Source organism: Rhinolophus sinicus, chromosome 13 (assembly GCF_057876585.1).
Source record: "Rhinolophus sinicus isolate RSI-liver-muscle chromosome 13, RSI-T2T, whole genome shotgun sequence".
Taxonomy (NCBI): domain Eukaryota; kingdom Metazoa; phylum Chordata; class Mammalia; order Chiroptera; family Rhinolophidae; genus Rhinolophus; species Rhinolophus sinicus.
In genome coordinates, this window is record NC_142513.1 from 52,088,223 (window position 1) to 52,100,906 (window position 12,684).

The 12,684-nt window shown below is 47.1% G+C and overlaps 1 protein-coding gene across 1 annotated transcript in view; it reads left to right on the plus strand.

The window, feature by feature from the left end:
• IGF1R (insulin like growth factor 1 receptor) overlaps window positions 1-12,684 on the plus strand; it is a 258,431-nt gene that overhangs the window by 118,772 nt on the left and 126,975 nt on the right. The gene's annotated exons all lie outside the window — the stretch shown is intronic.

The window sequence follows — 12,684 nt, forward strand, 5'->3', positions numbered from 1 at the left end:
CTCTAGTCTGCCTCCATTTTAAGTTGTAAGTTGGTAAAAAACATCATGTGACCAAGAAAGGCTGAGTGAGCGTGGTTTAGCAAACAGAGTTAAAGTGTTAGAATGAGTTCAGCCTCACGCGAACATAGGATGTAGTTTTAATGATATGCACAGTGGTTGCATTGCTTGGCAGTGATGCACAAATAGAAAGTAGCACTTTGAAGGTTCCTGTTATTTGACACAAACACAAATGGAGAGTTTCTGGGGGTGTGGTTTGAAGGGGGAGAAGCAGAAGGTGGGAGGTTGGCAGAGGGAAAATCTGCTCTCAGAACTTCCAATGCGTTATCTGGGTATAGATCTTCGCCTGGCAGACGCTGGGGTTACAGGGACAGGGACGGGCAGGGTGGCTCAGGGTGTATACAGTTGTCCCCCTTTATAAGGCCACTCGGCAGGAGAGAAGTCGCTTTCTAACTCTCCTATCACCTTAAAAATCCCCCAATTTACTTCCTGTAGAATATTTGAGTCCTGCGTCTTCCTAACATTTAGGTTTAAGGTGTGAATGGCTGACAGCTCTCTTCTCTCAGTCCCCCCACCCCGTCTCTTTGCTGATCTAAATGAGTGTTTAATTGGGCGAATATTGTAAATGTAGGAGAGAGGAAATCTAAGCCTTCAGATGGCAGCTGCTTAGTCTTTGGGAGAAGGGAAGATGATTGACAGCCACACACACCCCCATCATTACATGAACCCAGCATTTAAGAGGCATTTTCAAGACACGAAAGCACCCACAAGTGAGATTTCTGAGTTAGATTCATCTTTGGAAATATAGAAGACAAATTCCAAAAAATCTTTCTAATTTTAAAATGTGCCTTTTGATTTGATCATTATTTGTTTGGAAAGAGGCTTTCAAAGTTATTTAAAGTTTTTAAAATAACTACCTCGATGGCTAGTTATTACCCAGGTCACCATATTACGACCATTATGGGATTGTGGGATCTTTTCATATATATATATATACTTTTTTTTTTTTTTTCCATGTAACTTCTATCTTTTTTAATATCCTTAGGTGGGGGCGAGTGGGAGTCCAAACTCCCAAAGCCCAAATTTTGAACAATTATTCCTCTTAATTATTGGATGATGCTTTGAATTTACAATGGTTTTCTTGTAGGAAAGTTCGCTTTAGTGTTTTGAATATATTATATCAATATTCTGTGCCTAAACAAAAACCAAAATTGAGGGTTCCGTAAGAGTTGATATTTTGTTGCTTCCTGTGAGAGTCCACATGCAAATTTAAGTTCCACAGGCTTTGGAACTGGATGTATCTATTTGCGAAAACTCTGTAAACATGTATAGCTTTGTCTACCATTGTATATTGCTGTGTTGATTTATTTTTCCTCCTGAAAAGCTCCCGCCTGTCTGTTCAATGCAGATACTAAGGTGGCCTGTCCCCCAGGGCCACTGCAAGGGAGCCTCAGGGTGTGTGCACTGTTAGATATTCCTACCTGGGAAGTCACTCCAAGTTCTCTTGCACTTAATCATAAAATTCCATAAAGAGTTCAATGTTATATGAAGTTTCTTTATCACAAAGAATAAATGTTAAATAGATCCCGTTGTCAGTTGTTGACAGATGTGAAAATTCATGAGCAGCCAAACGTCTCCTTTTTAGGAAAGGAAAGCAAGTTTTGTTGTTGTTGTTGTTTTTAAATCTTGTATTGTCAATAAAAGACTCCATTTTAAAGGCATGCCTGAGCATTTGTAATGAAAATGGAGGCCTTGTGACGTTTCAGGGCTCATGCAGGGCCAGCTGATATGTCATCAGAGGCGCCTGTCACTGTTAACACTCAGTAATAGGTCTTAGCTCTGCCCTTTAAATCACGTACTCAGGTTACTCCCAGTTTTAGCAACCACCACAATACGTTTTTTTCTTTCAAAAGAAAAGCGACTGTATCCTAAGGCTTCTTTACACTAAAATGTAAGAAGACGCTATCATGTTAAAGTGACAGTTGAAAGGCTGTTATTTTGGGGGACATAATAGTAAATGTGTCATATTGTCCCTTGCTACATACTTGTAGCTTAGAATATATGCTCTGATGTGTAATATTTTATGAAAGAAATGTCCTTTGCCTCAGATCATTTCTAGTGTGTTGATATCAATCTGTAATTCACCCCGAGAGGCCTATAGGAAAGAGACTATATTAAGATCCTTTTATTTAAATCAAGATAAAATTGCATCCTAAGAGGGAGCACCCTTTAATCTCTGGGACCCTTGAAAGTGGAGTATTCAGAAATGCATTTAGTGCTTCTTTTGCTGGGATTTTTAATAGCATCACTTTTGCAAGAAGGCACACGATGAGGGGCATTTTAGGTGTAAAATTTTGAGTATTTGAGATGAAGCAAGATGCACAATGGTTACCCAATGTCAGAATGTCCGTAATGGCCACGAAAGCGTCCTATCCAGAAAGGAGGTGCTGTTGTGAAATGGCTGTCGCCTCTGTGTGCAGCTCTGTGACTGAAAGACATTGTTCAACAGCTGTGGGTTTATAAGATGTCGCACACTGAATGCTGTTCTCTGGCTTCCTTACACCAACCCGTCTAGACTTCTGCAAGTTGGGGTTCATAGCCGTAGTTTTGGGTTTTATCAGGTGGCTCTCCGAGGTCCTTTTCATTCAGGTAGACATTGATTTCATGCCGGCTGTCTGAGATGATTTTTCCTAAAAAAGGATGGGCGTCTAGGATGTTCTGTATGAGAGAGCAGGTGTTGCCAGAGGTGCTCAGATTGATTACGTGTGAGCAGGAAAAGGACAGGTAGTGGAGGGAACCTGTACCTTTCACACAGGACGGGGCCAGTGCTGTTTTTATTTACAAAGTGGACTTAAACATCCGTTAAACCATCCACATGAGGGGGCCGTTCCGATTTGTCCGTGAAAAGTGCCATTTTCCAGGGTTTCTCCTCCAAAGCCCTTTGACGTGTGCAAAAACGTTTGCTGTCCTGTGCTTGTCAGGAGATCAGTCATGGGCTTCAAAGATCATCCTTTCAGAGCCCTTCATTTACAGTTGTTTGGGGAACACTTAAAATACCACGTGACCTTGAGTCCCTGCATCCTGACTTTCCCCCTTTTAGGCTTGCGTCTCTAACCTTGTTTTGTAAATGGCAGCAAATCTTGGACCTTCTCCCCTCTCTTCCAAGCTATGACCGATTGCTTGTATATTAGCATTTCTGTCACTTGGGACCAGAAGTCCTCAATCTTTCCCTGACTTGCACCTCAGGGCAGGTCGGCTTACGGACTAATCTGGATTTGCTGATGTAGTAGCACTGAATGATGGGAAAATTCATAACATTTGACTCTTGAATCCATCGGGAAAGTAAGTGGGGGAAAAGAAGTGACTAGTATAGCAGTTGTAATTTATTTAGGAAATAGCTACAAGGTAAGTTTATATTTAACTAAAGTTTGGAAAAGGGGGATGGGAGAGGGTGAGAAAGGAATCATTAAGAAAACTCACTGTAACTCGTATACGATATTATTTTAACTTTGTCGTCCTCTGGACTTGGTTAAATAGTCATGGATTTTATGTCTTAAACAAACATATCCACATGTATCAGTAAGTTAAAAATTTAACAACGCACAAATTACTATGTTAGAATAACGTGTTTCTTGAGGACATGACCTAACTCTAACAAGCACATTTTACGTACGTGATTTCCTGAGAACTGTTGCTTCTGTATAGAATTTGCCAAATATTTGGAGTAATCTCTTTGTATGGTCCATGCTTGCTTCCTAGGAATTTGCAACCTTTATTTCAATGACTGTGGACACACAATAACCACGTCACTGTTAAGAATGATAATATACTTTTAGAGCCACTAAAACACTGAAGATCGGGAAATGCTAAAGATAGGTCCAAACTAGACTTGGACCTCTCAAGTCTAGTTTGCACCCAGGTCTGCCTCGCGCACAGACTGTGCTTTGGGGGGCAGTCCAGCACAGAAGGGGGATTGTGTGGGCCCCATTTCATAGGAACTGTGAAGGAGGGGTGTGGGTGGACATCACTGGGTGTGCTGGTGTGAGTGTGTGTGTGTGTGTGTGTGTGTGTGTGTGTGTGTGTGTGTTTGGGATTTGTTGTTTAATAAAAGCCCAGCAGCTTCTCGCTTTTGAGAAAAGTCCAATCCCGTGCAGAGGGTGGCCTGCCTGGGACGCTGTTGCAGAAGCAAGAAGTAGCTGGGGGAACGTTTCATTTCTTCAGGAAAGGCTTGCTCAGCCTCTGCCCTGTGCCAGGCGCAGCGCTGGAGCTGAGATCCCGAAGGGAACAAAAGAGACACAGAGGCCGTGGCCCTGAACTGTACCTTCTGATGGGGACACTTTGTCTGTCAAATAGCGTTCTGTGTCTGCTGTCTCTGGCCGTCCCCTCCATCGTCTTACTTAGCTGCTGAGGTCTCAGGACTTAGTAATTGGTGACCTGAATCTGGGTGTCTCCACTTATTTTCTCACCTGTGATTTCACTTACTGAGTGATCGTGCCTTTTGTATGTCCTTTCTCCCTGTCCCCCCTTCTCCCAAGCTTTAGAAGGGCAGGGATGTGATCTTCTGTATTCTTCCACATACATCTCCTAAGCTAGACAGATCCCCAGTCACGAAAGCTTCAGAGAAATGTTTGCCAAACGCATGTTCACACAGCATGTGTTTGAGTCCTGTTGGGCTTCTGAGAGTGTATCTCACTCTCAAAGCCAAGGTCCTGGCTTCTCGCGGGGTTGCTGAGCCTGCGTCCCCCACATTTGCGGGGTGCTGATGTGTGAGCCAGTCCCCCACATTCTCCGCTGCCCTGTGCGGGTGGGTGGGTGGGGGGCAATGCGCTGTGCACACAGAGTCACGTCTCTGTGGTTCCTGGCTTCCCCACGGTCACGACAGCAGCTGTTCAAGGTGGCACCTGCTTTCTCGGCGGCCTTGTGGGGTGATTTTTCCTCTTTCAGGAAGTCACCTGAGGTCTGCTATGTAGGAAATGCACCCCAGGCTTCTGGATGGAGCCTGGGGTTGGCTCCGGGCTGCGGCCAGAGCCCTGTTTGTGAGTGGCCGTCACCCAGGCAGCTGTGATGAGCCCCGTAAAGCCCACTCATGGGGAAGGGAAACCTGCCAGCTGGTGTTTGGACAGGTAGCGCCCTGCGGGGACTGTTGGCTGTGGACAGAGTTGCTCATCTGGGGTGACAGATGTTGGGCTGTTATTTAGTAACTCAAATTTGTTTTCTTTTGCGCACAAGCCATCCCTAGACCCTGAGTGCTTCCACGAAGAGCTAAGCAGTCAGTGAGACACGTTGCAATGAGAGAGAACCTTCCGAGTATATGTCACGGTTGGAAACAGGAATCGTCCCAGCCCCTCTCTGGGCTCTGTGTCTTTAGTTTTTAGAGAATGTCAGTACGTGCACCACTATCCCTTAAAAAAAAAAAGACCACACACTCGGTTGCATAGTGGTAGCCCCTGGAGCTCGGAGATGGACAAAGCCAGACCCTTACTCAGAGAGAAGCGTCTGGTGGCAGAAACAGACAGTAAACACGTCATAATACCCAACAGTGACAAGTACTCGGAGGGAAAGAAAGGCATGAATCCTGGGGGTGGAGACTTGGGTCCAGCTCTCAGCAAAGGCCTTTCTGAGACCTGCGTCCACCCCAGGAAGACGTGGGGACATGGGGACCTGGTGGGTGATGAGAGTGAGGGGAGGGCCCCAGGCCAGGAGAGTGCTCGCCTGGGGGTAGAGCCATTGACTCACCCCCCCAAATCCTCACAGCACCAGCCTGTGCCAGCCACTGCTCTCCGTGCATGCAGGGACACAGCGGTGGCCCAAGGAGCAATCTGCCTTCATGGAGCTTTTGTTCAAGTGTGTGGGGATGTGCTGTGGCTGGGGGGGCATTTGGGCAGAGTCCTAAAGGAAGGGGCACAGCGGGATGGAGGTCAGTTGTGGGGCCATGCTTTGCCCCTGACAAGGGCTGGCGGCTCAGAGCAGAGGCGGGACACGAGTGCCGTCACCCTGGCTGCCCAGTGGAGAACAGACCACAGGCCAGGGACAGGAGTCGGACACCTAGGAGTAGGCGGTGTCACAACCCTGGGCAGAGAAGACACGGCTTAGGCCAGGATGGGGGTGGAGACCCCCTGGGAGAAGCAGTGGGAGACCGGAAGTGCCAACAGGACACATGAGGGATGGCAGAGAAGGAGGAAGAGAGCCAGGGCAGACGGTGGGCAGGCTTGATTAAACGATGGATGTCCTACTGTGTCTTTTCTTGTTCCTTTAGGGTCGTTGCCCTGCGTTGGGGTCACGGTGCCCACACCCGAGGGCTTAAGAAACAATTAGATGATTAACCGGAGATGTTTGGGAGAAACAACAGAGATGACTTTCGTTTTAACATGGTTTTAACATCTCACTAAATCTGTATCCATTATATGACTCATACACCCCGTCCTGCCAGAGGCCCCTCAGAAAAATGATCAAGGGTGCATTTCCCTTACCTGTAAAGCATGCCCATAGTCACAGAAAAATCCAGAGACCGCCCCCCCCCCCCAGGCCTGTAGCCCTCTACATAAAAGTGCTTTCATGATGGCCAGAGGTCTGAGACAAGTTTAAAAACAAAAATGACGGTGGATTCCAGGCAGTGGCCACGAGAAGGTGTGGGTAATCTCTTTATAACGCTTGGCATCACTTCTGTAAGACTTGTTTATTTTGCCCTCCGCTTGTTATCCAGACGTTTTTTGCTTTGAACAGGCTATAGAACTATTGTGATTTAATCACAGACAGGTATTTCACAAATTCATCTGTTATCTCCAAATTATTTTCTTGTTCCTTTGGCTGTTAGTCCCTGGGCGCAGGTGGTGGGGGGCTGCATGGGAGGAGGGAATGTGGTAGGAATGAATGTTTACGGAAGGAGAGCTCTGAGGGTTTCTGTTACAGCCTGGGGGGCCGGGGAGGGGGGGGCACCTGGTGGAAAGCATGTGGGAACATGAAGGATGGGGTTACCGAGGGGTGGAAGTACTGAGTATTTTCTGGAAATAGAGCTCACTTCTTTCTCCCCCCTTCCCACCAATGAGATTTTGAAGCCCTGGTTTGTGTTTTGCAAGAGTTGAGAGGGGACCAGTTAATAGCCCTGATCAGCTTATCTCTGGAGAAAAAGTCTATCTCACTTCACCAGAAGACAGCTCTGGTATTCAGACACCAAGCATGGTTTTATTCCTGTGTTCCCTGCACGCCGTTCCTCTTTAATTCTTGCACTAAAACCATTCCTGGTCCATGAAAATATGCCTTTATGTTCAAGCCTTGTTTTGGAGAAGGGTATTGAGTCTCAAAAAATTGTGTAGCGTCTCATTTATCCTGTGATCTATGACTTTCCTACGGGACCATGTACTTTTGCAAGAAACAGCCTCCCTGGGCCTGGGAGGTGGTCCGAGATGCTGGGGGGGAGGGGGTAGAGGGGCCAAGGAAAAAGGGACTTCCCCAGGAGGCACTTTTTCTAGGATGCAGCTTGTCAATTGTCGATTTGTTTGGTTCGTCAGCTTGAAAGAATTAAAGAATTACACCTTACCGCCTGAGATTTCTAGCATGGCTGTATCAAGTCTGTGTACGGTGATGTCGCTTGAAGAGTAGACACCCGAAAATTCCACCTCTTCTGGAAATGTGTCGCCACTGCCACCCCGGTCTTTTATACCGGCAGCCCCGCTTTCACCAGCAAGGAGAAACCTTGGAGTTTAATTTTTTCTCGTGTTTTTAAATGACAGGCAGGTGAGAGATACGGAGTGTGAGTCAGCAGATGGGAATTCTTTTCATAACCGGCTGGGTGTGTTGGCCTCAGAACAGCTACTGACAAACAGTTGTGCGAATTGCCCTCTGCCTGTTCGGGTAACAGACCAGGAGACCCAGAGAAGCCACAGCAAACGTTCCCTAGAGGAGGCACGCGCGGTGGGAGCATGAGAGGAAGTCTCTTTGTTTCGATTGTTTTCCCTCCGGCTTGGCGAAGGCTTGGCGAAGGCGGACAGGGATCCAGTCCGGTTCCTGCAGCTGCTGGGGCAAAGCAGGCTTTTTATGAATGGGGCCCCGGAGGGGGAGGAGAGGGCTTGCGTTACACCAGCCATTGGGTAATGCACTTCATTCACTCCCAGCCATCGAGCCGGGCTTTATTTTAAAGGATATTGTTCATTTTTGGCGATTCAGCGCAGACGTTTTTCCTCCTCCTGTGCAATCCTTGGTAAATTAGAGCACTAAGCATGGGCAGGCATTCATATACATATATATATATTTGAGTATTTGCTCATTTTATTGGGGGAGACAGTAGGAAAGGTGAACTGGGAGAGGGGAAAGGAAGGCTTTGTCCCACATGGGGGCCTTAGTTAGTTCTTCGTCCTCGTGCTACAGGGCGGGGTCCCTCTGCCCAGAGCTCAGAGCCTTGGGGTTGGAGAGCTGAGGGGAGCCGGGTGGGGTGGGGTGGTTGCCAGCTCCCTGGGGTCTACCAGCTTCTCCGCCCCGTTCCCCCTTCCTGCACCCGTGGCAGCTCGCCCCTGGGGGCACCTGAGGCCGCTTTGTTGTGGCCACCCAAACCTGAATTGGAAGCTGGGTGACGACACTGGCCTTCCTCCCTGCCCCTGCTTCCTGCTGGGGGGCAGAAGGAAGAGGGCAGGCATTGTCTTGGGCATAAATGAACCTCTATCCAAACAAACACCCAGAGAGGGGGGCAGCCCGGTCCCAGCTGCCTGGCCTGTGTGAGCCCCGACAGAGGGCTGCTCTCCTCACAAAGGGTGCTTGAAGGCTGGACGCGGCCCTTTCCCTGGTGACCGTCCTGTGCACAGAGAGCAGACGACCCCCCACTTAGAGCAACTGGCCCTCCATGCCCCCCTCAAAATGACTCCCCAAGGCAGAAATCCCACATTATGATTCTGTTGTGAAGCTGGCCAGCCACAGAGGTGGGGCGCACCCTCCTCCAAGACGGGCACTGAGAGTAGGGTTAGGGTTAAGCTGCATTTCTGCTCCAGCTTTGACTTAGGACCATCCCCCCACCCCGCCATTGCTAGCATCAGCCAAGTGCTTTAGGACTCCTAGCACCCGAGGTCACCAGGGCTAAGCTCCAGATGCACTGAGTGTCTTTCCTTTGCTCTCCCTGTCTTGATGGTGTATAGACACAACTCTTAAGGACTCTCACGCACCCTTTCCCAGCGCGGGTGTAGACGCTTACAATTGATGCCCAAATCACTTTCCCCGTGGCCCTGGTTTCTCTCCTGTGTGTGTCCCATTACCAGGATGTGGCCCCTCCTCAATTTTGGATGCCACATCTGGGCCGTTTCAGGCATGGGCAGTGTGAGCTGGGTTTTCTTCCCTTGGAAGGAAAGGCAGGATCCGTTATTGGTGATTTCATTGCAAGTACTCCGAAGGACGGTCTGAGAGGCACATCACAGCTCGTCCCGGGTCCTCATGGTCGAGCCTCCCCCTGTGGCCCGTTGCCAGCCCGAGGGGCTGATTAAAGGCACACTGCCTGTGCCAGCTGTGGGCGCAGTGATGGCTCTGGCCTTGGAGGCCAGTTGCAGCCCTGATTAGAAAACAAGTCCTGGTGAGCTGAAGGAGGACGTGGCTGGCAGCTGCCAAGGCTGGCCTCTGGGCTCACTTTGAACAAGACTTGGCCCTCGGAGAACTTGAGGACTTTAGGAAGAAGGGATGGAGAAGGATTACAGTAATAAATAGAATAAGGAACAAGAGGGAAGGAAGCAAAGCCTTTTTCAAGGAGTAAGAAAATAATAGGAGGTGGAGGTGTTGCATTGGGTCCCTGGTGACAAAACCATTTTAGCAGCAGAAGCTCATCCTGAACAGCCAGTGGTTAAAGTGTCTTCAGAGGTGGCGTCTGTAGACCCCGTTTTCTGAAAGATGGGTAGACAGTAAAGAGGGGAGGCAAAGCAGGACTGAGGAAGGTTTTGGTTTCCTTTTGCTTGGCCTGCGGGTGGGGATCGCCAGGGTGAGCTCAGGGGAGCCAAGGCTGTCAAGCTCATGAAACGTTGCCGAGGCCTTTCAAGCAACGGCAACTTTGTGGAGCAACGTGGATACAGGCCTTGAACTTGAAAGACAAGGGTCACTTGTGTGCCCAAATTCGCATTGAAAGAACGCATCCCATTTGTGTATATGCAAACAGGTACATGTGTGTCATAGCTGTCTAGTGTCATTGCAACAGAAGTTTTGTGCTTGAGTTGATTTCCCAAGTAATTGAAGCTCACTTCTTACCCCCTTTCCCCAAAAATAAGACCTAGCCAGACAATCAGCTCTAATGCATCTTTTGGAGCAGAAATTAATATAAGACCCAGTATTATGTTATAGTAAAATAAGACCGGGTCTTATATTAATTTTTGCTCCAAAAGACGCATGAGAGCTGATTGTCCGGCTAGGTCTTATTTTCGGGGAAACACAGTAGAAGAGAAGACATTTAAGTTGTCCTCATAATTGTTACTGTCTTTAATAATGGATCGTTTTCTTGGTAACCCAGGGCACTGTTATGAAACCTGGTACCTCAGAATCTGTTGCCATGTGGGGTCTGGTTTCCTCTAAGTTAAATGGCCTCAGATATCGGTGCATGATTGTAGTTGATGCATTTTGTGTATTCTCTCTAAATGCGGGTATCGTAAATTCTGATCTTAGGCTAAGTAGAAAACTGGATTTTTGTAAATGATTTTCCATGAAGCTCAGAGGACTTTTGAGATTGCTTTTAAGTTGGCAACGGTTCCAAGTGTTTCATGGTTGAGATACTAGAATTCTTTCCATCAGATACATGGAGCGTCACCATAAACACTCAGATCGGAGCTCTGAATGGGAAGGATTTCTCATGGTTTCAGATTGTGAATCACTTCTGTTTATATCATCATATTTTTCTCTTTCATATTCATGGTCTTCAACCTGTCAGATCCCATAAGGATTTGTGGTTCATTTCTCTTACCTTTCCTACACAGAACTCCTTATGTTTTTGCAGACAGCCATTGTGCTACCTGAAATGAAAAGTGAATGTAATATGTAACATTCTATTGGCAATTGTTTGTTTCCATTCTAGGTTGACATTGAACTAATGATTTTTTTAAAGTGTAGCGAAAACACAGTGAAAAAGTGGTTTCCTGCTGTTTGTTTTTTTCAAGTTGGAGTCAGTATTTTGAAAGTAATTAAAAATATACAGATCTCAGTAATGTATTTATATCCCATAGTCATGGGTTAACCAAGCAGCGCTCGTGTATAATAATAGCTGGGTGGGAAGGAAGAATACTGAGGTAATGAATAACCTATTTTATATACTTACACATTGTTTTTTATTTAGAGTGATAAAAAAAAAATCTTTGTAGTTCTCGAAGCCAGGAAATGCCTAATTGAGGCATGATCGTGCTATTTTGCAAGGTAATCTTCCATTGCTAGAGGGTGTTACATGTAACTAGTGCGCCGGGGGCTGGTTTGGGACTAAGGTAAGAAATTTAGGGGGGCGCAAGTGAAAGGGAAGAAATCAACATGCCTCTTCTTTTTACAAGAAGGAAAGCAGTTCGCTTATTGATGTAGCTTAGAGACTATGGAGAATGAAGGCCACTCCAGGGCAAGTAAAGGGGGGAGCAACCTGGGGCGGGGGGTGGGGGGTGCGGCTGTCCCCACAGCATGCGAGTGTGAATGTCATTGTGAGTCAGGAGGGAGAGTGCTAAGACTGTCACAGACACTCAGAAAACACTTGCTAATCCACATGTTCGAAAATACCGTGACCTGGAGAGGATTTGTAGTAGGTTGGTGCAAAAGTCATTGCGGTTTTTGCAGTTATTTTTAACTTTTTAAACTGCAATGACTTTTGCGCCCACCTAATACATGAAATGGCAGATTCTTGCAGATAAGAAATACAGACTGATGACTCACCCGCTTTGGAAATTATCCTTCTAGCCAGGGACGTTTTCTTTCTGGGTGGTTTTATACGTACGGTGTGAACTGAGGTGGTTCATGATTTCCAAATCTGGAGGAGTGCGTAGAGCATTTTGGGGGAGCCTCACAGGCAGGCAGGTATTCCCAGTTTAACTTTGTGCTGCCCGAGTTGGCACGCTCTGTGAGAAGTCCGAGGGCATTTGGATGAGTGGTGTTTCCCCCGCCCCCTCCAGAAGCTGATTTTTACTTTGGATGAAATGTCTCTCATTTTTCACAGAGCTAATGTTTCTCTAGAACTGTTTTCCCTGACGCGTGTGCTCTCTCACCCCGGCGTTTGGGCACAGCAACAAAAGCAGACTTCCAAATGACACACTGCATTTTAATGTGCTTTTGTGCTTGTCCTTTGCAGAAGGTGCCAGTATGTTTATCTGCTGAGTGTGTGTGTGTGTGTGTGTGATTCAAGGAACTTTATAACTGCCCACAACCCCCTCCAACACCCCTGAAATGTCGCCCCTCTTGTCTGTTTTAGTTGCCCTGTAAGTAGCAACCTGTGATAACTCCAGAGAGTCAGGAAGGAATATTTGTTTCATGTGTCTTGTTTAACCAATGAAAAGAAACTCTAAAATAAAACCCTAACGCAGCTCTGAGAAGTTGTAACGTGAAATGATCGTTTGGCGAACTCCTATAAAGGACTCACAAAGCCCTTTCTTTCCGGTTGATGGGCTAAAACTCTTGTCAGTATTTGGTGGATGCCTGATGCTGGTATGTCCCCACCCGTGACCGTCGCCTCCTGGTGCCAGAGAATGGCCTTTGCCAGCCACG